This window comes from Podarcis bocagei (assembly GCF_964188305.1).
Source record: "Podarcis bocagei genome assembly, chromosome: 12".
NCBI lineage: Eukaryota > Metazoa > Chordata > Lepidosauria > Squamata > Lacertidae > Podarcis > Podarcis bocagei.
Window position 1 is genome coordinate 34794076 of NC_138137.1, and position 24743 is coordinate 34818818.

A 24743-nucleotide genomic window follows, 5' to 3' on the forward strand; every position below is an offset into this window, starting at 1 on the left:
ATAACACCCTTTAGGTGTATGGAGACTCCATTCTCTTCACAAAGTTACAATTCCCAGAGGTCCTCAGAAAGAGGGAATGACTCCACATTTTTTGGTGTCATCTGCCATTTTCTCTACCTTGCCTCCCAAGTGCCCTGGAATGATGTTGGGTCTGGGGCATTCAAAATGGTGAGCTAGACTGCCAACACAGTTACTGTTGCTGCTGAAACATGGGGGGCGGAGGCAGGAGAGAAAATGAGTTCAGCTGCTAATGGTGAGTCCATCCTCTCCAAACTTGGAGAATTTCTCTGCCCCTCACTCTTGAAGAAATTCAGTGAAATTGTTCCTCCAGTTACTCTGCCCAGAAATTGGGTGGAAAATTTCTAGAGCCCATATGTATAAAACACTACTCTGAATATTGTTGAAGGCTCCTCAGTTCTGCATTTCTGGTCAACAAAAGGCCCTGCTAGAGTGTGCACAGAGCAAGCAAGTATGTGCAGGTAACAATAAAGGTAGTATTTTGCCCAAAGACCACAGTCATCATAATTATAGTCATACAAATCACCATGTTGAAAGAAAAATCACACATTTTTCAGATGCCACTGGTAAACTTTCCCGCTGTGAATTAGACTCAATCTTAAGTATGTGGAAAACTTCTGTAATTTGGACCACAGCTGCAAAGGAAAGATTGGAATTAGTGCAACTTTGTTTTCATCACAGAATTTTCTTAAATCTTTGTTGCTTTATCAAAAGAATGTTGGGCAGTGGTAATGTTCTGCCTTACAACAGTCCTATTATTCAGTTGTGGGGAATAAGGAGGAGGGGGGAACCCTAAATGAATAGAATGATTACCTTTAATTACCACTTGCTAACTCAGCTATGTAAAATAAGTATTTCTTTATTAAAACGAATGCTTTTGAAAAGCACATCAAGTGCATCAATGTGAATTGTCCTGCCAATGGACTCCAATATTAATCTTAGCACAGCAGCACTGCTGAGAACAGAGGTCTCTCCAGAATTTCAATAGAAGTCCCTTGCCGGATCTAAATTGTGAGTCTGGCATGAAAAAAGATAGTTGCAGCATCTGTTGTCTTTTGCTGAACAATAGTAATAAAAGCTCATTCAGCTTTTGAGACTGGCTCCTTTCCATTAAAGGAATGAATAAGCCCCCCCTTTCTTTCCCCTTATAATTATATAAGAAAGGCATGAAAATTATTTACGGAAATATTAACAGATTATTTTCCCCCACGAGTTTTGCACTTCTAAAGCCAATCCTATATTTTGCTAGCAAATTCAAATAAAGGAACTATATCCTTTTGTACTGACAGTATGCAAATGTTGCAAATTAATTACATGCTGCCCATATCCAATTATACAAACTGACTGAAATACAGAGAAAAATATTCTCCATTCATTTTTGTGTATGAGTGCGTGTGTACACACACACTTATTATTTTTATTTTATTGATTTCTTAAATTTGTATTCTGCCCTACATCCGTAGATCTCAAGGCAGTTCACAACATAAAATTACAATATAAAAACACAAAATACCTAATAAAAATAAGAACAAACCAAACCAAAAATCCTCCCTCACACAATACATTTAAAAGGGCATCAGATAATTAGCCAAAGGCTTAGCTGAAGACAAACATTTTTGCCAGGTGCCTAAAGGGGTATAGTGAAGGGACCAGCTGAACCTTCCTGGGGAGAGCATTCCACAAACAGGGAGCCATTGCAGAAAAAGCCTGTTCTAATGTTGCTACCCTCTGGATGAAGCCCACAAAGAAGGACCTCAGAGGATGATCTCAGGGTCCAGGTAGGTTCATATGGAAAGCAACCATTTTTCGTGCAAGCCATTCTGCTAGCACATCTGTTGCTGTTTAGTCGTTTAGTCGTGTCTGACTCTTCGTGACCCCATGGACCAGAGCACGCCAGGCACCCCTGTCTTCCACTGCCTCCTGCAGTTTGGTCAAACTCATGCTGGTAGCTTTGACAACACTGTCCAACCATCTCGTGCTCTGTTGTCCCCTTCTCCTTGTGCCCTCCATCTTTCCCAACATCAGGATCTTTTCCAAGGAGTCTCCTGTTCTCATGAGGTGGCCAAGGTATTGGAGCTTCAGCTTCAGGATCTGTCCTTTCAGTGAGCACTCAGGGCTGATTTCCTTTACATCTAGTACACTGCTAAGGGACTTTAGTGCTATATCGAATTCTTCCCTACAGGTTTTTAGTAGTGACTGGGTGGCTTTGTTGGTGGGTTTCATCCATCAGCAGTGGTTTGGACTAGTTGACCTTGGAGACACCTTCCAGCTCTGATTCTATAAATAAATTCCTGGCCTCTTCCATGCACAGATGAATGCAAAAGCTTGCCAGTTCCAGGGTGCCATATTGCAGCTGCGCCAGTTTCCTTTAATTCTGAATGGTTGTAAAACATGTGGTGCCTTCAACTTTGCCCATCTCCCCCCCCCCTTTGTTTGTTTGTTGCAGAAGGACTCTGGTAGCCTGGTATCTCCGAGGGCATCTGTGACACACTGCATAGCTTGAGGGAAGTTTAGACACACATCCTCTGAAGTCAATTCCCAGCTTTCCCTGTTCACTCATGAAATTTTCATGAGTCCCAGCTTGTAGTTAATAATACAGAACCTTCTCACATGGTGATGAATTAGATAAAGATCAAAATGCACTTTCCAAATTTAAACTGCTACAGTGGTGTCCCGCAAGACGAATGCCTCGCAAGACGAAAAACTCGCTAGACGAAAGGGTTTTTCGGTTTTGCGTTGCTTCGCTAGACGAATTTCCCTATGGGCTTGCTTCGCAAGACAAAAAACGTCTTGCGCTTTTTTTTAAAAGCCGCTTGAAGAGGCGCAGTTGCGACGGACCGTGCTTCGCAAGACGAAAAACATTGCAAGACGAAAAAACTCGCGGAACGAATTCTTTTCGTCTTGCGATGCACCACTGTATATAAAAACAACACTAATAGTAGTAGCAGTAGTAGTAGTAGTAGTGAGTTAATATCAAGAAAATAGTTGCAGGTAATGCAGTAAATGTCTAGGTTTGCTTTCCAGGACAATGATATACTGGATAAGCACTATAGCTCATTGGCAGAACTCATGCTTCACATGCAGAAAGTCCCACTTTCAATACCTGGCACCTGCAGTTAAAAGCATCAGGGAGCAGGTGATGGGAAAGACCACTGCATGAGACCCACATAAAGCAGGTATGGGAACCTTTGGCCCTCCAGATGTTTCTGAACTACAACTCCCCTCTTCCCAGGCTGTTGGCCATGCTTGCTGGAGCTGATGGGATTGGTAGTTCAACATCTGGAGGACCAAAATTTCCCAACTCCTACTGCAAAGCCATAGACAGTAAGAGTGAAATCATAACAAAAAAAAGTTTAAAATAGGTACTTTAAAACATCATAGTAGTACTGAACCAAAGCATGTAAAATAAATAGTTCAGTTTTAGGGATCTTCTGATTCTATTAGTAACTAAAGCTTGGAACTCCTAGATGAGGATATCCTGCAGTATGATTCTAAGTGGGTATTACGATATCTTCTTAGAGTTTTCAATAATTCATTGAGAATACTTAATTATCACCGATTAGGAAACCTGATACCAACAACCTGAGGAAATGGCAGCATAAAATCACACAGACCTGATACCATGCAGTTAACTTGTCTCTAAAGCTCCCATTTGTCTTCCTCATGCTGCTTCTTTACACAAGAACACAAAAGATGAGACATGTAAGCTTTACAACTTTACATGTTTATCCGCTGTTCTCTCACCAGACTGAACTCCCACAAATGTACCCTGGCTACAGTTTTCTGTTTTGCAGAATAAACAACAAGGGGTACACTCATGCAATAAACCTCTAATTGGATTTATCAGTTACTTGCAGGACCCTTATGCTGTAAGAGTATGTGTTGGGCATCCTGACGAGAGATCACAATGGCTATAGCAGGATCAGATCGCTCATTCATCAGTGATCACCATATTGGAGATGACTGATGACTGCACAACATTTGCATGAATATTTGGTCTGCACAATATTTGCATCAATGTCACAATTTGCCTTCAGTTTAGGTGAAACATGGAAAGGACTGCCTTTTTGGCTTTCACTGTTTGTGACCTATCAAGCCAAATAGAGGACACTAGCTATTGGTGGTAGCCTGTCCTCCAGATGTTAAGTACAGCCATACTGGATCAGACCAAAAACCTATTTAGTCCAGCATTCTCTTCTTATAGTGCTCAACCAGATGCCTACAAGAAGGCTGTAATCAGGATATGAGGGCAATATCCTTCGCCTCACTGTTGTTGCCCCACTCAATCAGTACTCAGATGCATATTGCCTCTGATCCTGGAGGTAATGTATAGCCGTAATGACTAGTGGCCACTAATAATCCCTATCTTCCAGGAATTTGTCTAATACAGCATCGTGACAAGGAGAATTCTACCATTAATAATATTTTCCACTAGTTTCCCTAGAACATGTCTTAAGCTAACTGTTATATAATTTCTGGAATCTCATTTGAATCCCTTATTTAAAAATGGTGTTACATTCGCCCCTTTCCAGTCCTCAGATATGGAAGTTGATATTACAGAGGAGTTGCATTTTTTAAATCATCAGTTTTGTGCTTGAGCTCTTGGGTGGGTGTCATCAGGACCTGGTGATTTATTCATTTTTGATTTTTCAGTAAGGCCTACAGCTTTGTCCCTTGCCACAACCATTTGCGTCTGTTTCTCTTTTCCTGAGAAAGTTAGTGCCAGTACAAAGATCTGCCCTGCATCTTCCTATGTGAAGACATCTGTAAATAATTCATTCACTTTCTCTGCAATCTCCCTTTTCTCCTCCAGCAAAGTCAGGACTACTTTGTTGTCCAAAGGTCCAACCACCACAGGGCTGCTACAAGACATTCTGCTACCTGAGATTGACCCAGCCACCTCCATCCCTTCTCTGCTGCCTCCACCCCACCTTTTCCTCCTCCCTCCCTCCCTCTGTTGCCTCCTTTCAACCTGCTTGCCTACTCAATGTTCTTCTCTTCCTTTGCCTGCTCTCCCCTTCTCTGTTTGCTCTGGCTCTGGCTGCAGAGGCCTATTAATGAAACTCACTCCTGGTCTCAGTCTGATGAAGAGCTCATTGAATGAGGCAAAGAGTGCCTGTGCTGCCACAGCTTTTAAAATGCAGCTTAAATATATAATTTAAAAATTCTTTAAGCTTTAAAATGCAAGGAAATGCTAAACTCTATTTTAAAGCTGTGCATTTTAACACTCTGCAAATCAGTGGTGGCATAAGCACTTGTCGGATAACCTCACCCACAATGCCTTGCTCTGAGAAAGAACGTATTTCTCAGAGCAAGGCCAGGAGCCCCTGCACAGTGACAGTCTGTGGAAGCGGTTGGATGGGTAGGTAGGCATGGAGGTGGAAGAAGCAAGGAAAGAGTGGCAGACAGCAGTGCCATCCACTGGCTAGCCGTGGCAGTGGGTGGGTGACCAGTTAATTGTGATGGAGGATTGCCAGGCCTATAGGCAGTGAGTTGGTGGGAGAGGTGCACAGTCTGTTCATTCCTCACTATTCATTGCCTGAGGATCACCTCATAGAAGGACCAGCTCTGCCCAACTGCCTGCCCAGCCTTTTTTCTGCATCTCACATATTTAAATATTGTTATCCGACTTGTGTGTTGTTGTTTTTACAAAATGTTCCTCCTTTAGTAGACTCCTCTTACCTAGGTGCCAGAATGTTTAAATTCACATGAGAGTTCAGATTAGGGAGCCTTCTACAGTGGTACCTTGGGTTAAGTACTTAATTCGTTCCAGAGGTCCGTTCTTAACCTGAAACTGTTCTTAACCTGAAGCACCGCTTTAGCTAATGGGGCCTCCTGCTGCTGCCGCACCACTGGAGCACAATTTCTGTTCTCATCCTGAAGCAAAGTTCTTAACCTGAGGTACTATTTCTGGGTTAGCGGAGTCTGTAACCTGAAGCGTATGCAACCTGAAGTGTATGTAACCCGAGGTACCACTGTAATTAGTTCCGGATGGCTAAGACCCATTCTTGTAATGAGGGAAGGTTTCCACACAATAAAAAGTGTTTGGATGCAGCAAAGCTTTTATTAGCAAGTATGCAATGGGCTACACAGTGTTTTGAGTGCTAATGGTTCTCCATCAGAAGATTACTGATTTCAGTAATCTTTCATAGTTTCTTTCCAAGAAAGAGTTTGCAAGACACATATCTTATGTAGCTCTTATTGTAGATCACGAAAGGAAACTATTGAAATAAACCCTGTTATATTTTTATAAAATAACTTACCCGTATTACCCTGTTTCGCTTTCTCTCATTTGAAAGCATAGTTGCTGTCACTCTTTGATGCCTGGCCTACAAATATTTCTGAAAGTGAAGGCAGAATTGATTAAAGTTTATTCATACAAACACTTTTGTCTTCACACAATAAATGGGCAAATTCCATCCACAATAAATTTTCTGCTTGTTAAGGGCAGAACAGCTCCTAAAATATGAACAATCCATATTTTTTAAAAAAAACAACCATGAATGTATAACATCACTGTTCAGGGAGATTTAGAATTTCCAAGCCTTTATTTGCAATTCCTACTCCTTTAAAATTGAGAGATTGTCTAAGATAATAATACTAAAGGAAACCATAGTTACTGCAGAAAAGGATTTTTATTGTTTACTTTGTAATTCCTGAACCCTTCAAAACACATATTGTCTTATGGCCACATGGGTAATGGTTACAAAGCTGGACATTTTAAAAGAAGTGTGTCAGCAGCAGAATCACATTCCAAGGGCTACTGTCTTGCCTTGGTGTGGTCCAGTAGCTGCTAGTGCTCATTGTGACTGTTGCAGCAGAAAGCTAGGGGCCCAGACAGGAGGTGGAACCAGAGCCAATGATAAACAGTGTCAACTAATTTTAGATTTGCCCCCATCCTATTTATTTATTGCATTTATATACCTCCTTTTTCTCCCACTCCTCATTTAATCTCCACTACAATGCTTTGAGTTCTATAAGGGCAACACTGAGACTTCAGAGGAAGAAGCTAACAGGCAGTGCCACCTCCTGAATTAGATGGGTGGTACTGGTTGAGGGCAGATTGAAGTTGATGGGACAGTGCCCTATTTGCTGTAATGGATCAGCTGCCACTGGCCTGGTCCATTGTCCCTGAGCTAGAGCCAAAGAGGTTGCTGATTTTACTTCCATAGAACTCATGTAAAAACTGTGATTCAGTTTCATTGATAAACAAATCATGAACCTCTTGCCCCACAAATGTTGCTGGACTACAGCTCCCATCATCTTTGACCATCGGCCTTGGCTGGCTGGGCCTGTTAGGCATTCAAGTTTAACAACATCTGGAGAGCCACAACTTCCCCAGCTCTGCTCCTATACAGAATCATAATTCTAGGGTTCAGGATCATGACAACTGAGAACCATGATGGTTAAATAATTCTGAAACAGGCATAAGATTATAGTGCAAACAGACATAGGCCCAGATGAAATTACAGTTGTGTTTTCAGTTTAAGGTTCACCATATAAAGATTCCTGTGGAGCCCTGTCAAATAAAGAAGGCATTTTATACATGACGCATTTGAACCCAGACTGTAATACTTATTAACTTGCTTATGACTACAGTCTCCAACTCTCCAGTTGTAGTAAATTGCAATTCCCTGAAGTTGGGGTGGGGTGGGGGAAGTAAGTCTTTAAGAAGTGGTGCCCAGAAAAATACTATAGGTAGTCAGGGGGCATGCCAAATCAGTTTCAGTTATCCATGTGTTTTATTAAGAACAGGAGTAGCACAACCAATTGTTAGTTTTGAAGCACTACAATCTTTCTACAGAATTCTTTCCTTATGCTTATGTTCCAAATAAGAATCTATAACTCTCACTGTGGTTTTGAAGAACCTCCAATCCACTTCACAAGTTCTTTCTTAAACACTTAAGTTTGACAAGCCCTCTTCCCCTTTTCTAACAGTTCACTGTGTAGGAACTCAAACCTATACAACTTGTGACCCACTAAGCAGAATGTAACATTCCAGCCATGCATGGTGGTCCACCAGAGCCTTGATAAATCTCCTGGCTTTTACTCTCTGACTAGCTGAGTGGATGAGCTGAAACATGTGGATGAGCATAGCTGGATCCAGTTCTCAAAATGTCCCACTTTTTTGGGGGGGGGGCTACTAATTTTACATGAGCACCCTGTTTTGTGTGGGATAAGCCAGCCTCATATAACTAATGTGCTTAACTCTATTTACTCCATGAAGGGGTTAAGACCATAGAGTAAACTGTTCTCCCTGGCTTAGCTAGGTCACATTGGGAGGGTTCCCAAATTCTTTATTCTCACTCTTTTCCACCATGTAACCAACTAGTAAATATGTCTGGGCTGCTTGCTCCAAGCCCAGACTGTGTGGCTTTAGTAAGCCATCTTTGTGTTTCTGTGCAAATAATTTAGAAACATTTACCAATTTTGCTATTGTATGGAAAAGTACATGAATTTGTAAGTAAACTGTTTTTAACTTACCAAATGTATGGTCTCTTTCTGTGCTAAGGGGAAGTTGGGAGCTTTGGAAGAAACTTAGAAGGGGATATTTTCTGTTCTGACTTGCTCAAAACTTCTGCTCACAGAAGTCCCTCAAGTCTTGCTTTTCTCTCTGAATCTCTTCTCCTCGGAATCTCCTCAGACAAAAACTTTCAGACCCTAAGGGCCAAAAATGTCATAAGTAAATAAATAAAATAGAAGCTCTAATTGCATATACATCATTGGTCCCATTTTACAGAAAAGGAACACTAGCGATGCCAAGAACAGCTAGCAAACTTAACAGCACAGTGGAAGAAGGCACTTTTTGATTTTTAAATGTTGTTCATCCTGATGTAATTTGTCAATGAATTAAGGACCTACCTCACAATTTGTTTTGAAGAAAAAATGGGCAGGTGGAGAACCATGTATGCCCCCTTGAAGGAAGATGGGATGTGAGTGTAATAATGAAAAAGGTTGTTATACACTGAGGTTGATTTTGTTTTATTTTTATCTTAAATCGGTTGTTTTTCTTGTTTAACTTCCTTACTTTTAAAATTTGCTTTGTGGCCTTAATATATATATTTAAGCTAAAGGATAACAATGATGAATTCATTAAAACAAACATTTCTGTATGGCAACACAAAATGTTTTGACGTCTACTAAGTAGAAAGAAACCTTTTGCTGCTTTGGCATCTCCCCCACCCGCCTACCTCAAGCGGACTTTGCTTTTCTGGCCATATTCTGAGACATCAAATGTTTGTTACAGCATGTCTAGACATGTGTCTTCCCAATAACAATTTGAATGTTGTGGGTCAAATGGTACACACAGGATCTTATTTATCAGGATATGGAGTGTGGGAAACGAGGTATCTATCCTTCAATGTCTCTTCCTCCCTCTGGCTAATGATACCACTGATTGGTGAGGGAATAATATTTTCTTCAAGTAATTTCAGCAGAAATCTTTTGGACATGTAGTAGCATGTGGAAATGCCACTATTGTTTACTTATTTATTTCGTTTCTTGGCGAGCATTGCGTTTCATTAGGCACCCCCTGACACTCACTGCCTATTCAGCAGACATACTTTCAGAATCTTTTCTTTCCGGAATCTTTCTTTTCTTTTCTTTGTGTAAAGGGTATGTACCGGCTTTGTGGAATCCCTGTAGCAAGTTGTAAATGATGTATGAACTGAAAAATCTTTGCCTTGTACACAGTAGGAATACAGAAAGTGCTGTGCAGTCACTGCTGTGCTATGCTTTTTTCTATATATACAGACACACAGGATTCATCTCATATTCATTCTGACAAGTCCTTCAAGTCCAGATGTCTTTGGATGGGATGGATGGCTTGTGTGTAAATTTAGCATTGTCCTGTTCTTCCATATTATATATGAAAGGTCACTTGCAGGAATCTCAAAAATCAGGCCAGGTAAGCTACTTCTTCATTACATATTATGTGCTCTAGGCTTATTTCCTTTCAATACCAGCTACTGAGACCACATTTTTATTTTGCATTCCCATTATTTTTATGTCCTTTCTAGTGTTCAGCTGAAATTTCTTGTAAGGCTTTTTTTTCTGAGAAAATTTCTGAGGTTTCCCCGTTTCTCATCTCCCTTCGAAAAAGAAGGCCATATTTTTTTCCTGAATCTTCTACACTTAAAAAAGAAAAGAAGAAGTATGATTGCTGACATTTTATTAAACAATGCCCTGAAATGCTTGGTCTGGGGAATTGTGGATGCAAATTGGTGGCCAGGCTGCCAGCATAGTTTTTGCCACTGCCACTTAACATCTGCATTGCAGCAGCAAAGCCAAAATTACTGGGGGGGGGGGGGGAGAAAGAAAGAAAAAGAAAGAAAGAAAGAGAAAGAAACTATTTTACCGCCTTTGCTAATTGTGACAACTACCCCTGAAAAACACTTGGAGAATTTCTCTGATCCTTGGAGAAGTACATTGAAATGTTTTTCTCCAATTTCTCTGCCCACAAATGGGGTACTGAGATGACATTGTTGAATGGCTCTAGGCAAAACACACAGCTGTCTTGCCACAATAAACCAGATACCGTAATCTGAAAGGTGCAACCTTTTTTCTTTCTTTTTTTAGTTTAATCTCAGTCTGTGCAATTGGGTAGTGATTAAGAACTAGAAACAGCCCACATGCTAGGTGGCAGGAGGGGTGACTATCTAGGACCAATTAAATTTTCACTCAAATGTTCATCAAACAAGCTATTGTTTTCACTCAGCTAAAAGAGGCCTTGAGAAGGTGCACCACCTTACTGTACTTTTTCTGCATATTTTTCTTCATGCTGTGACCAGTGTGTGGCTGCTGCCTAGGGCTATTTGCAGATCTACCATTCAGTTCTCATTTTTTTAATACACATCTGATGAATATCTGCTCCACGAAATTATTGCTCCAGATAGATCATCAATGGACTAACTTGGACTACTTTGTGCTGTGCAGAAGCTCCTTTGCTGCAAATAAGAAGCGCACACAGTCTTTGACCAGTACTATGGCGACTTCTCTCTCAGGACCTATCCGCATTATAAGGCCATTTTAAGGCTCTGCTGAAGAATTCTGGGAAGCATGCTGAGAGTTGATAGGAGACTCCTAGTCCCTTTTCAGAGCTGTAATTCCCAGGTTTTCCTGGAAAGAGGGATTGACTGTTAAACCACTCTTGAGAGCTATAGCTCTGTGAGGGGAATAGGGGGCTCCTAATAACTCTTTGCACCCTTAAGAAGCTATAGTTCCTAGGATTCTTTGGAGGAGGCCATAACTATTTAAAGTGCCACGACACCACTTTAAATGTGCAGTGCAGATGGGGCCCCAATTAAGCTTACTTGCAAAGGCATTTCCATACTAGTAGTTCCCTCCAGTGCAACCTATTTCAGAAAGATTACTTAAGGGGGAAAACCTCAAGAACAGCACAGTGAGGACTGAGTATGCTCAGTGGGCATTAAATACTTACTGATCATTGAGGGAGATAAATGGAAAGGTGCATCCTGGGAAGGGCATGGCTGCCTGACCGGAGAATTCCTTCAAAATTTGCTGAGGATCCTACTTGTAAATGTTGGATTGAAAAGGGATAACAAAACAGACCTCTGTATTGTCCAATTCCAGTATGAAGATCACATATCCCCAAGATTCACATCATGGATATGGTTTACGAAAAAGCAGAAGACTCAGGAGTCAAGCCATTTGTTTATCTAGCCAGTACTGTATACTCTGACTAGCAACAGCTCTCCAGGGTCTCAGGAAAGTCTTCTCCCATCACCTGCTGCTTTTAGCTGGAGACACCAGGGATTGAATCGTTGAACTTCTGCATGTGCTTTACCTCTGAGCAGAAGTAACAAGTCTATCACTATTGGCTGAATACTAACTAGCTTTTCAAATTGGTTTAAGGAAAGCAGATAGCCACAGTTTCACAAGTGACTGAGAGGCCTCCTGGAACCAATACAGAAATATTCCCCTTGCCTGTCTCCAGGGAAGTGGCAATGTGCAATTTATATCCCCACAAGGCATATTCAGTCTTCTTCATATTCTAAGGTAGGGTTTCCCAAACTTGGGTCTCCAGCTGCTTTTGGACAACAATTCCCACCATCCCTTGCCAGCAGGGGTGATGAGAACTGTAGTCCAAAAACAGCTAGAGACCCAAGTTTGGAAAACCCTGCTGTAAGGTATATCAAAAGAGGTTTGTTGAGGTTTCCTTGAAAGAAGGTCTGCTCACACTGTGGTGGAGACTGTATGCCTACACAGTACTCTTGGCACTTTATTACGCAACGTGATTGGAGTCTTCCTCCTTCCCTAAAAACACGATCAATGTGAAAAAACAAACACAATTTACTCTGTCACAGAGCACATTAGGCTACAGTGGTTGGTGCTGTAAAATAATTCCATGTGCCAGCCTTCAGTGATTACTTGCAGATATTTACTTTTAGCGCATGGCATATAGAACATTAAAAGCGTTTTGAAAATCCCACAGTTTTTCAACTTCTGAAGGATTATTAACTTCAAAGTCGGAAGAAATGTCGGCCTTCTATGTTTGGAAATGCCAGCAGCCTTTGCATATCCCCACCACAGTACCAAGCAACCCCCAGCAGAGAGGAGCGATTACTGCCTCGGTGGCGAGAGGATGGCTTTTGATCTCCTAACATATTGGAAATTACTTAAAGGTAAGCCATCTGCTAGCTGAGGAACAAAAATAGATTACATCACACCCTGCTAGAAAGATTGTGTTAAATCCTGTATATCAAGGCTTTTAATAATTCTATATTAAGTCAGCTAATAGGATTAGGGACACATTTTCCTTAGGCATTTTTCACCAACTATTAACAAAAAAAAAAAACCTCACCCACCCACCCCCACCCCACTTTTGGTGATGATCTGTAAAATTCAAGAGTGTTTCACTGTGAATGAAAATAATTCTTTCAAGAATGAAACGCTTCTTTAGATCCCAATTGGTCTCCAAAAGGCACTTACCGTAGGAGAGCATTTTCTGGATGGATCATGGGGAGTGAGAAGAGCAAAGTTCCCATTATTATTATTATGCTAGCATGAACCATTGATGATGGCAGGCTGCACTGACTTAGTGCAACTGTGAAAGCACTGAGCAGGCTATTTGAATCCATGCATTCTAGGGAATGACAACAGTGTTTTGTTTTATTCTATTGTGCCCCTGTACAAAACTAAATTGCTTCAAGGCAGCCCAGTTCATAGCTGCATAAACAATATTTCACATCCCTGCTCCCATACTCTCAAATTTTGCCAATAAATTCCTGGGTTTCTGCCATTTATATAAGACCTTCAGGAGACCACTGCATAGTAAACAGTTTGGAATACTGGTGTCACTGGTAAAAAGGGAGGGACAAACATCTGCAGTACTGCCGTAGCCAACTGTGAAGGTTGGTGGTGGTTCAAAGGGCCGGGGAAAATAGTGGCTTTTGTCTTTTGTCCCAAGAGCCATAAGCACAAGGAAACTCAAGGAAGAGGACTTTCCTTTCCCCTCCTCTTTCTACTGCTCCCTGTGTGCACCAAAAAGTCTGTCTGGAGGCTCAAAAGAGCCTCCTTGACATTATGAGATGATGCATGGTGTGGACTGGGGCACTGGGTTATCAGGGGAGGGCAAATTGACCAAAATCAGACAGACACCCCTTTGCTGAGCAGGGCTTATGCACCTGCAAGGTGCCCTCACCTGATTTTGGTTAATTTCTCTTTCCTTCAGCAACCTCTCATTGCTTCATTCCACACTGTTCAGAAGCTCTTCAGGGGACAGAATTGGCTTTAATGGGAGAGAGGAGGAAGGGATTGGAAGCCCTCTTTGGTGAGTATCCCTCTACTTGTGGTTCTCAAGACTTGTCCACTAACTGACCACTGTACACAAGAGGCCCTTTGATATGATCTAGCAAGGCTCTTCTGATTATCTTGTCTCAATTCCCGAAGGGCATGTATGAGATGGAGGTAGATAATTTAACAAGCATGTTTTTAAGTAAGTGTCTGTTCTATCCTAACATCGCTTCAGATGTGCTCCAAACTCTTACTTGGAATGAAATCATCTAACTATTTCAGTCATAATGGATCAAACAAATGCCTTCAGTGTGTTTGGGAAAACAACCGGGTTGTTCTAGAGTTTATCATGCCAGTATTCTTGCAGACACCACAAAATACCAACAAAGGAACCTTTACCCCCTGTATTAGTGCTGTATGTGTTACATAGTTCCAAGACAGATATCTGTTAGATTTGCTCTTATCCCGTCTGCTAGTTTAGAGTGATTCTTTTTCACCCACGCTTGAGACAAAACAGCATACAAAGCTCCCAAGCTCCCATGACTTTTGACCTCACAGGTCTTTGTTCAAGCAACTCATCTTCACACAATGCCCCCCAAGCATGCATAGGACACTAGGAACAGTGTACCAGAAATCCATGGCAGCCCTGAGTCACAGTGCCACAAGCTAAGATGATGTGACATGTATTTCCATATCAAAACAGCAGAAACCTTTCTTTCCCCTCTTCACTGATGCATAACATCCCAAAAGGGAAGAACGGCCTTCAGCTAACACAGATCAATTTTCTTTCAGCTTCAATCACCATTTAATTACTGTTGACTTCTTTAACCTTCCCCCCCACTTCCTTTATAGATTAGCTTCCTTTATATTCTAATGCCATTTACTTTTTCCTGTAACTTAATCAAACTTGAAATGATATGATAAAAAAACCCATATTTCCCTTCTTTCTTCCTGTTCTTTGTGTTCGAGTTACTTCAAAATGCAGATTATTTCTTGGAGGAGAAAAATATTTTTTAATGAACCACCTTTTAACTTTATCAACCTACAGTATCTACACATCATTTCCTTTAACTGAGTAATTGCTTAGATGACTTGATGGTCGGGTGGATGAAAGTGCTAGAATTTCACCTTTGGGCTTTCTGGCTGAAATAGTAGTGTTACCAAAGTGCTTTCTCTTCTCTGTGTGTGGTGAATTATCATAACCCACCTCAGTCTTCAATAAACAACACATGTTTCATTGCCTGATTAAATTCTTCCAAATTGGTATCTGTCCTGTAGACAAGACTTTATCTTAAAGTGCACAAAACATATATGTAGATTTGTTATATGTGCACACACACACACATATCAACTTGGTAGGGATAGCAGTTAATAAAATGATACCGCCCCCCAAAAAGTTTTGCAAGCACCACAAAGCTAATATGAAGAGACCTTTTGGAGATTTCAGTTCTGAAAGAGAAAGATGTGATGTGTTACAGCTTTAACAGTATGAAAAATTATTTTTATTAGTAAATGTATTTATATCCTTCCTTTCTCCCAAATTGGGAGGAGTTACTGAGCTGAATGAGTGTTGGCCTGTTGGGGTACTAATGAGCTATCAATCTACTGAGCTATCAAACAAAAAGAAAAACTGTCTTACACATTTGATGTGTAATCGTGAAGTAGCTGTTCAAAATCTAGGCCAAGACTGATCAAGGGCTCTTATGACATAATCATGGAATGTCAACACTTGTGGTATGTTAGAGCTAAATGTTGGCATGATCAGCTTCATGACCAGCATTGCTGCGCAAATGCCACACCCCTTCAGTGGGCCACTATTAACTTCAAGCCTTTGGACATCTTCCCTTTGCTGTTTCTGCGCATTATCCTGCTCCCTCCAAGCATGCAAGCAAATGACTAGTGAGCAAATGAAGTAGCATTCATTATCTGCCTGACTTGCTCCCTGTAGGCCAGAGTCAGCTAACTTGTGGCCCTCCAGTTAACCTATGGCCCTCTGGGCCTAATAATCACAACCACCTAGCACAGGTGTCACTAATATTGGCCCTCAAATGTTGACTCCAACGCCCATCATCCCTGAGCATTGGTCATGCTACCTAATAGTATAGGTGTCCAAGAGCATTGGGTGGACGGCGTGACAATGACATAGGTTTCCCATCCCTGTCATATAGTATTGTCTCACAAGAGCAAGACTCTGTTGTATTCTTCTTTGTGACTTTATATAGGATCAAGGTACCAATTATCAGGCCGAAGTACTTATTGTTATATGTTATATTAGCATTTTACCCATCTGGGAAAGATACTTTGAAATGTGCTGTGAGCTTTTATGTCACAGAACTGTTGGAGAGCTCCAAAAATATTTTACCAGGCAAGTCCGACTACAGAGCTCAGTTCTGTAGACTGGCTTATCCTGCAGGGTCTCATGCTATAACTTGCCCACTTGAAGAAGATGGAATGCAACCATACTTTGGGAAGTGAGTCAGAACTAGCTGGCTGACTCTGCCCCACTTACCTGTCCCCTAGTTTTCTCAGGATGTTCCTGCAGGCTTCTGTACTACTTAGCCCAGAAGTTCATCAGTTAAGACAGTAAAAGCACATTACTAAAATGCAATTAATCAAAAGTCCAAATAACAATTTCCCTCATATCACTCAAATATGAATATAACTTCAGAAAAATAAAACCAGAAGGAGTCTGCTTTATTTTTGCTTAGTATATTGATAGAATAATGTTAGTAATATTTATACCAGGGTTACTTAACCCTTTGGGGCCTGTAGCTTTGTTTGGAAATTTGCTAAGTTTTGTGGGCAGCATCACAAAACTGCTGCCATGGGAGCCTAGCTAGTAATAAAGGATAAATAATTTGCCCCAAGGAACTGAGTAAAAGACAGAGGTTGGACCTGAGCCCATAATGCCAAATATTTGCCCTCACAATGTACAACAAAATACCCATTTCACAGATGAAATTGAGAATGCAAACTGATGAAGTTCATGCCCAAGATGGCTGCATTCACCAACCCATTGCTCACTTTCCACTGCTTCCCCCAATTTCCTGGGTATTGGTGGAGTTTTCCTCTCTTTTCCTCATTTTCCATCCAGGTGGCTGCAGATTCCTTTTTCTCCAGTTTTTGCCTTCTGCTGCTCACCTCTGGACCAAAGTGGAGCCCAGAGGCATTCTGGGGAATTACAGAAGATAGGTTGCTGGAGGCAAACTCTTCACTTTAAACTAATCTCTACTCAGTAAAAAAACATTTAAAATACCGTAATTTAAAGAAAAACTGATAGGGGCCAAGGGCCTTGTGGGTTCATGAGAAGTGACTGGATTATGTGGTGTTCATGGGAACTATGTTGGTGACTTATTTATATGAATGTACAAAGCTGTCTTATAGACCAGGGGTCAGCAAACTTACCACGCCTTGGGCTGATGTCTCCAGCACCGATTGCACAGCAGGCCGGAAGACGGGGGAGCGCGTGCCCATACGCGTGCGCACACACTATTTCCGGGTCGGAGGAGCACTGGAAATAGCTTGTGCGCATGTGCATGGGCCTCCTCTGACCTAGATGTGCACTGGAAATAATGCTTGCGCATGCGCAAATAACGCTTGTGCATGCGCACAAGCTATTTCGAGTGCTCCACAGACCCGAAAGTGGGAAGCCGTGAAGCGCAGCGCTGGTAAGAGCAGGCGGTGGCAGCGGGCGGCAGGGGTTGCCATGGGCTGGATAAGCAAGTCCGTCGGGCCTTATCCAGCCCACAGGCCTTAGTTTGGGGACCCCTGTTATAGACTGTCAATCCACCTCAACAAGTAGATCCACCCAGCCAAATACTGCCTTGAATGGCAATTGCTCTCAAAGGCCGCATTTCCTGCCCTTAATACGTGACATCCTTTCCACCGTAGATGCCAAGGAATGAATCTCAGATGGTCAACATGCACAGCACGTGCTCTTTCACTAAACTAGGGCCTTCTCTGGTTACAATATTTACAGTATCAGTGAAGTGAGGAGTTTATGTTTGACATTTACACTGTACACAGCTTAATTTAAACTGTGATGTTGACTATGCAGGGCCTCAGAAAAACTGTGTGTGTGTGTATACATATATACCACCACCCATCATGCACTTTAAACTCTGTTCACTTTAGTTTTGTATTGGTAATATAATTTGTACGTCTGAGATACAGTGTGTTTCTGCTCATTACAAGAAATTGAGGTGATTTAGCCATGCATAGCACCTGTCAAGTCTCTACTAATTGAGCTGATTATCCATTAACAAAGCAATGGTAGACTGACACTCTCTCTCTCTCTCTCTCTCTCTCTCTCTCTCTCTCTCTCTCACACACACACACACACACACACTCAGAAAGGCTCAAGGGGTGGGTGGTGAAGAGAAAGAAAAAGAAAACCAAATGCCACCTGTTCTCATTAATTCAATAGCCAACATCAGCAGAGGCTTACTAATGAAAAGAGTAGAAAGTGCAATTATCTTGCCTCAAATGAAATGTCTCGTGAAAGAGAATAAGAGAGTAATGACTCACTGGCTTATTTGATACATTCTGTGTTTGTGAAAAGTGACGTGCCTGTAAATGAGTACTGTGATGGACAAAGAATCCCCCCTCCCAAAAAAATTTCAGATTTTCATCTAGAAGTCAGTGTAATGACATGTGAATTTGTCAATATAACCCACTAGATGTAGACTTACGATAAGTTAACTTAAGGAAGTTCACAGAAGGAAAGTTTCCAGGCCCCTCATCCCCTTGAAACCCGCTACAACATGCCCCCAACCAAGCCTCTCCATATGTTTGGGGGACTTTCCTGACCAATGTAGGAGAGAGCACAGTGGCTGCTGTAGGGCGGAAGACAGAACAGGAAACTTCAATGAATTCTTAAGATAACTTATCTTAACACATAAGCATAGTTGTGCAAGTTTAATAAAATGCAAAAGAAAATCCTATCCTATCTGCCTTTAAAGTGCCCATAAAGTTAAAGATCTGTTCTTGCTTGCTTCCAAAGGAAGCATATATATACAACTTTTATTAAGAGTACAAGAATAGCGCCACATATCAGTAAAGAATAAGACTCTTAATCTCTACGATTCTATGTACACTTCACCCAGCGTTTGTAGGGAAGGAAGCAATCTTTCAGATATTTGGGGCCTAAGTTGTTTAGGGCTTTAAACACTAATGTGAGCACCTTGAATTGGGTGTGGAAACAAACTAGCAACAAGTATAGCTGTTTTAGAACAGGTTTTGTGAGTTCTAAATAGAACCCTGGCCAGTTATTTGGTCTTTGCCTTTTGTAGCAATTGCATTTTGTTGTAATTGACGTCATATTCAGGAGCAGCCCCACATAAAAGCATGTTGCAATAATCCAATCTGGAAGTTACCAGTGCATAAAGTGCAGTGGCCAAGTTCTGTGTCAAACAAGGGCTTTAGCTGTCTGGAGTGGGAACATACCAAAGCACACCTAAACATCCAGTAATAGTGTTGGATTGCTCAGTAGTAAAGCCTGGGCTTCGCGTGCAAAAGATCTCAGGTTCACTCTCTTACATCTCCAGCTAGGGCTGGGAGACTCCTTTCTGCAACCCTGGAGTGGCACTGCCAGTCAGTGTTGGCAATACTGAGGTAAAAGATAGACCAGTGGTCTGACAGCAGCTTATATTCCTAGCCTTCCTGACACGTAAACTTTCTGAAAAACCATCATTATGGCACATAATATCTAGTTATGCTATCCCTGGAAAAAGAGAGTTTGTGGCAAACTTGTGACATCTTGAACCTCACAATTTAAGGAATGTGCTGCCATTCCATTTTTTAATATGCATGGAAGTGTAACATTTAAAGAACAACAGAGTGAATGCTAGTTTTATAGAAAAAGATGTGCCTGAGCTCACCATGAACGCCTACTTCGTTCTCTTAGAATGGCCATGGTGCCCACCTAAGAGGTACTGGAACTGAGTTCCAGTGAGTTCCAGCTGAAAAAAGCCCTGAACAGAGATATAGACAGTGGCGTAGTGTGGGAGGTGCAGGGGGGGCCGGCTGCACCGAGCGCAACATCTGGGGGTTAGGGTTAGGGGGCGCAAATTACTTGCCTTGCCCCAGGTGCTGACAACCCATGCTACGCCACTGGATATAGAATATTTTACATATAAGTTAGCCTGTACGAGAGCCCGGAATTGGATTCATCCGATTCTCCTGTGGTTCTTGTTAAAGTACCATGGGGCTGGAAGAGGAAGAGGAAGAGGAAGAGGAAGAGGAAGAAGAAGAAGAAGAAGAAGAAGAAGAAGAAGAAGAAGAAGAAGAAGAAGAAGAAGAAGAAGAAGAAGCAGCAGCAGCAGCAGCAGCAGCAGCAGCAGCAGCTCTGCCCTGGATTGATTGTAGAAATTCAGCTTTTAGTAGACATCCAACAAGAGAGAAACATGAGATCTGGTTTTACTGCAGTAAGAGAAGAAAGGCTAGTTTAGCTTCAGGTACTGATTTCACATACAGCATTGTGTTGATTAAGGACAACTGCAGTGTTCCACATTAAGCCCTGGCATGCCCTATTTTAAGAAGACCAGCATGATGCTCTTGATAATTTTAATTGTCTTTAGATGCTTTAAATTGTTATTAGTTGTTTTAAATATGTTTTTATTTTACTTTTAATAGTGTTATTTTACCACTTTGGTGTTTGCTGCCCTAGGCTCTTTTGGGAAGAAGGACGGAATAGAAATTTAATTAATAATAATTCTACTCTTGACAACTGGGAGGAAAAATATAATAATTTGCTGCCTTCAATATCAGGCAAACTGAGTTCGCTTTTCTTGTTCTTTCTCAGGCATTTTAAATTATTCAGAGTTTCCCCCCCCCTCTTAAAGATTCACCCCTTGGTTGTTAATACGCAATGGGTGCTGCTGACTGTACAGTTCTGAACATGACAACATCTGGAAAATCCCAAGAATGCTGAGCCTGACTATATGCAGTTTATAGGGTTTCAGGAGTCTGCGATGCTTCCTTTTGCTAGCATTTTATAATTAAGGAAAATAGTTTAGATGGGGAAAGAAGCTCCAGAGTTTTTTTCTTCTTCTTGACCTATTTATGCCAAGATGACTCTTTAATCACTAAAACCTCCGTGTTATAGGGGGTCAGAGGCTTTGTGTGTATTAACACATGAAGTCATAAGACAGAACTGAATAATTCATTAATTGCTTTAATATGGCTTGGTGCGGTTTTGTTTCTGCATTATACTTAATGAATTAAAACAGTGGGCTTGCATCATTTTATAAAACAAGGAGCAGGATATTAAGGGAGACCATCAACATTTTCAGTTTCCTTTCACTGACATTAAATGCAAGCTCTTACATCAGTGAATAATCAGTGCTTAGCTTAATGGCATGTTTCTGATGTCTGCCTAACATTGACATTAAATCATGTTGTAAAGTCTGATAAGCTTGATCTTCTTTGCTCTAGAGTTATTTGTTGAACAATTTGTTGCTTTCCCCCCTGAATTTTACAGTACTCAATATCACAACATCTGGGAAACCCCAAAGCATAAATCATTTTTTTCTTCCATTTTATCTATGTTAAATGAGGGCAATGGTCTCCCCCCATCCAGTAGCTTTGAAAATTTTGGAGGAATAGTGCAATATGGTTGCATAAAAGGGCTTATTCAAGTTTTCCTTTGGTAGCTGAGATCACAAGGAGGCCAGTTCTCTGAGTAGTTGTACAAATCTACCTGTGTGACACCTGTACCTTAAAGGAGTGGTTTCCTAGCTGAAGCATGCTGGGCATTTTGAAGTTGACCCAATAGGGGGTATCCAGAGGAGGGCTAATAGATTGACATGGATATTCTTTCATGGCCCAAACGTCCTGAACAACCAACCTGGAGGAACTGAATATGTCATAATTTCCCACAGAATGGAAAAGTAATCCTGAAGGACAGCGCAGAAGCCCCAAATGCTTTGCGCAGAGAAAGAATAAATCTTGCCGCCCCCTGAAGCACCAAACTTATCCACATGCTGTTCTAAGTGGCTAAGATGTTTACGTGGTAACTTCTCTATTTAATGCTTACATGAGGCCAAAAATGAATGCCAGTTTCTAAGCAATGGGAAATATAAATGGATTCCCACTGTGAAAGGAAGTGATAAAATTACATGAGGTATTTGCTACCCCAAAAATGAATCTGTAGGTTGGGTCTCATTAAGGCTCCCTGCAGTTGAGAAATAGAAAGTGCTATCAATGACTTCAATGACAAGTTGTATATGTGTATAAAACCCTTACGGTTCACAAACAGCACAAGTCAACTACATATAATACATATCAGCTAAACACACATAATCTAAAAACCAACATATGCACAAGCAATATGAAATAAAAAACAATAACACCATATAAAAAAGAAAGAGGAAAATAAATTAGTGCAAAATTAGCACCAAAAATATATAGCTGTTAAAACATTAAAGATCTGAGGAAATATAAGGTCTTCACCTGGTGCCAATTGTACAGGAGAATGAAATGCCCATACAGTGGTACCATGGGTTAAGTACTTAATTCGTTCCGGAGGTCCGTTCTTAACCTGAAACTGTTCTTAACCTGAAGCACCACTTTAGCTAATGGGGCCTCCTGCTGCTGCCGCGCCGCCGGAGCACGATTTCTGTTCTCATCCTGAAGCAAAGTTCTTAACCTGAAGCACTATTTCTGGGTTAGCGGAGTCTGTAACCTGAAGCGTATGTAACTTGAAGTGTATGTAACCCGAGGTACCACTGTATATAAATTGTATATTCTGTCATCCAACACAGAGCTAATGTACTTAAACCAGTTATCATAGTGGGGAGGGATACCGCCCCGCTTGTTTTCAGATTAATCTACAACCATCACTTCTTTTCAGACATTGTAGAATCCCACTTCCTAAGGCTACTGGGCATCATGACTGTACTTCTTCCACTGTCAGATACAAGATGCTTTTGTATACAAGGGGAACACAAGTGGGGGGAGTTCTGTTGCACTCGGGTCCACCTTGCAGGCTCCCCATCAGCATCTGGCTGACCGTTCTAAGATCAGGATGCTGAACTAGACAGGCCTTTGGTCTGTTCCAACAGTGTTCTCCTCGTGTTCTTATTTATGTTCCTTTTTATCCCTGCTTTGAAACCACCCCACTTCCTTCAAAACCATCCTACTTCTTTTTCTCCTCCCACTTTGGGCACATGCTTACCCACTGAATTATAGCCCAGGCATGAAGAGTATTTTATTGCATGAACAAAACTTGTGGGGAGGGGAGAGAGTCAAAGCATTTTGCACACCGCAGTATAGCTGTGTAAAAGATAGCCATAATCAACAAAGTGCTGTTTAGTAAAAAGCAAAGAGCTTAAACAAACCAACCATGATTTGCTAGAGTCAAATTACTGCCTCCTTGATTCTTTCCAGCAGCTGGGATTTCTCCAGCAGATCATCTTGATCAATAATCTGCCAGCATTAATCTCGACAAGGTTGAGATTGTGAGAACAAATGAGTCGGGTAAGAGAGACACAACCAATTTGTAGCAAGGCCCAGTATAAATGTGCCAGACTTAATGATAAAATATTATCTGTAAAGAAGTTTTGGAGCAGAGCCCATTTGAGAAAATTGACAGTGTTTATTATCAGCCCTACAATTTCTGTTCTATAAATAAGAAGAATCAGAAACTGGATGCCCAGGACCAAATGTGGTTTCCTAAGGAGTCCTCACCTCAGAGACAAGGGGCGCTTCCATTTTATGGGCTATTTTCAAGTGAAATTCAATCACCTGCAAATTCACGTTGTGTAATAGAAGTTGATTTGGTGCTTTTGTGCAAAAAACCTGCTTTCGCCCTTCACCACCTCAGATCCGACTTTTTACAATAAGGCAACTGCACTGTAATGCACAGTGCAATGTAAATGCACTGGAAAGCGTGGGCAGCAATTGCTTAGCACATAACCTCCCTATAAATATTCTCCTCTTTCAAAAACTTTCATTTGTGAAAGCTGGTTAATTTTTGAGATAGATAGTTTGTGGTGGGGGAAACTAGGCAGGGAAATATCTCAAAATCTGTGAAATGAACCACAGGTTAAAAGTAAAACAAAAAATGTGTGGGCTCATCAGCCTACAAAAATCCTGAATTTCATCAGACAATGCATACTAAATGCATGCAATATGCATGAAATATGACCTTGAGGATGTTTCCTCAACTGAAGAGAGCACTGAATAGAGGATTTCATCACGTTTAGAATACTAAATCATTCTGCCACATTGCTATGGTAATACATGTCTTTTTGGGCTCCCTGTACCATTCTCCTATCAACTTACATTTTTTCTCATTTCTTAGATCTATGGTTCACCATCTCCATTGACTGCAACGAAACTGACTTCCATGTAATAACTTTAGTGTCAGGTTGCAGTTCTAAGAATACTCCACTTCGAGGAAGATTTAACTGAAACCTATGGAGCCCATTTCCAAGGAAGGGTGTTTAGTGGTCTTGTGTACCTCAACATAACATTCTGTGCTCATCAGAACAGGGATGAGGTGAGGCAAGGCATCACTGGCAGGTGTCTATCCAACCCATAGCTCCCCCTACTTTGCACTGCCCCATTCCTGTTCCAGTGAATGCAGTGCAGCTTCCCCACCACCACCACCACGAACCACGGCTGGCAGGGATGAGGAAGCTGTGGTCCTGACCATTATCCATGCTGTCTGTGGCTGATGGAAGTTGGAGTTGAAACATCATCTTGAGAGTCACAGGTTTCCCATCCCTCTTGTAGCACATTCTTGATACTCAGGAAACAGATATCCTAAGCAGCCTTGATACTGGTAGTGTGGTTTACAAAAAACAGTTCTAATTTACCCTGGGATGTGGGGTTGAAATAAAAAAAACTTCCCAAATCTTAACTCCTACTGCTGTTATATTTGCTGTAGTACTAGCAGTACAATTTTACAAATAAACTGAAACTTTCAACAACTTCGGATCTTAAGGAGAACCTCCCAAATCCAAAAT

General features: G+C 41.3%; 1 protein-coding gene and 1 long non-coding RNA gene across 15 annotated transcripts in view; one reads left to right on the top strand and one right to left on the bottom strand.

The window, feature by feature from the left end:
* The window catches only part of LOC308569411 (uncharacterized protein), a 286883-nt gene that overhangs the window by 96367 nt on the left and 165773 nt on the right, over positions 1-24743 (top strand). For 7 of the 14 annotated variants that reach the window (XR_014000684.1, XR_014000688.1, XR_014000690.1 and 4 more), the window contains 2 exons: positions 9772-9925; positions 12473-12662. The gene's annotated coding sequence lies outside the window, so the exon portion shown is untranslated. Of the gene's footprint in view, positions 1-9771; positions 9926-12472; positions 12663-13711; positions 13815-23160; positions 23251-24743 lie in introns of all 14 variants that reach the window. The other 7 variants (XM_081163350.1, XM_081163354.1, XM_081163356.1 and 4 more) reach the window with 5 other exon arrangements.
* On the bottom strand, positions 527-8795 carry LOC308569434. Its single transcript, XR_014000729.1, has 3 exons — positions 8503-8795; positions 6282-6359; positions 527-653 (listed from the first exon to the last, which is right to left on the bottom strand). It is a non-coding gene; the product is annotated as an uncharacterized lncRNA (long non-coding RNA).